Below are 2,001 nucleotides of genomic sequence, written 5' to 3'. Positions count from 1 at the left end.
GAAGTGTTTAAGCCCGATTAAGAGCTTTACAAAAAGGCCTGTGAGGACCAGACCTATTAGGAGCTACCCAAGTAATTGGGATTTGTGGACACAAGTTAATGTGTCACCTGGTTAGAGGATATAATAATCAAAACTGTTAGGATCCGACTGCACCTTGTTAGGAGTGACCTTGTAAGAGGATTTTCTCACTGCAACTGTTAGGGAGATAACAAGTACAAATGATGTTAGTATAACACCTTCTATGTCTGATAAGATCCAGTTCAGAACATTACAACATCACAAAGAATTCATCTCTCAACTCCTCTAATGTTTGCACTATCAGAAATATAAAATTCGCTCATCACATATCACACTATCAAGCTCATGTATATATATCCTTTCATACCTCAGCACACAATTAAAATTATCATAAGGTCAGCTAGAACCTTATTACAATTCCCTAGGTTCAATGCATTTAGTCAATCTTGCATTGTACACTTTAGTTATGTCGGCCACGGACATAACAAATCCAATTTTGTGTCATTTTACCAATCCGAGTGATTTTCATCACTACTGGTTAAGTCTCCATCAACTAATCTATTCTGTCAAACAAATCTCATTCACCTGATCGATTCAAGACATGCGGTCATGGATATATCTTCATCTGATAGTATTCAATGCTACTGCAAAATGAAATCATCTCAATCTTCATAATTTTCATGTACCTATTGTTGGAATGTAACAGTGTTTGTCATTTACCGGTTGAAGTCCTAACTACTGGTTTTGATAAAACTGTCTCTGCTTTACTGGTTAAGTTTAGACGATTGAACTGTAGGACTTAGATGACTCAAACAAAAATAGTTTCCATCAATGAAAACATACAGAATAGTCATCATTCATAAATCTAATCTCTATGCACAACAGACATATACCATTTGCATCAAGAAAACACACATTACTAGTATAGTACAAATGATCAAATGCCAACAATCTCCCCCTTTGGCATTGATGGCAACACTTAGGAAAATTTTTGTCAACCAAGTGTACAAAATAAAAACTTCATGACATACATTCCCTTTAGAAATTGCATGCCATTACAAAAGTGAGATCATTACTCCCCCTTAATAATATATACAAAATTTTGACTAGACTCTTAACTATTTCTATCTCTTAACTATTTCTACTCCCCCTTTGACAACAATGCCAAATAGAGAAGTAAAATACATATAGTACATCAAAATTTGTGAGTAAAATTGCATGTATATATATAAAAATAAAAGTGTTAAGGTCTTTACAATGTAATTATGAAGAAAACATCACTTTAATGAAACTTCAACTACTTATGATCAGTGTCCCATGTTTCCAATAGTGTCTCAATAATCTTAACACATGTCAAGATCTGTGCTACAAAATCCTCCATAGCATCAATTGCACTTATCTCAGGAGTAGCCAAAATTGCCTCTCACTCCTTAAATGCTCTTTTTTCAAGAATATCTACTTTCAAAAGTAGCTGAATCTAGATTTCTTTCAGTGATCTAACCTATTTCACTTGCTCATGTTCACAAACTTCTAACTGGTGTTGTAGATCAACCACATTTTTTACCAAAAGTGATCACTGAGTCTTGTACCGGTATGAAAGTTTCACTTAAATTTTTGTATTCCCTTCTTAGTATTAGCTCTCTTCTTTCTCAACTCTGCACAAAATAGTAAAAATTAGGAAATATTCACCAAAATCTTAAAGCCAATTTCCAATCCAGTCTTTAACAAGTCTTTATTCACCATTAGGGTTACTTTTCCTTTATCTATCTCAACCATTAATTGTTCTCCCCTTTTCTTCTTGTAATACTTTGCAATAGAAATGTATGCAACTTCTTCAAGGGATTTAAGTTGTTCACTGACACTAACTACTAATTGTCCAAGTTTGGCAATAGGGGTAGCCAAATGTTCTGTATCAGTCTCCGGTAGGAGACTTGACAAAATATCAACAACGGTCCTTATAGTCTTTTCTTCTCTTTATTGTTC

This window comes from Cryptomeria japonica, chromosome 8 (genome assembly GCF_030272615.1).
Source record: "Cryptomeria japonica chromosome 8, Sugi_1.0, whole genome shotgun sequence".
Taxonomy (NCBI): Eukaryota; Viridiplantae; Streptophyta; class Pinopsida; order Cupressales; family Cupressaceae; genus Cryptomeria; species Cryptomeria japonica.
The sequence above is the reverse complement of the archived record's forward strand: the minus strand, read 5'-3'. Positions refer to the sequence as shown.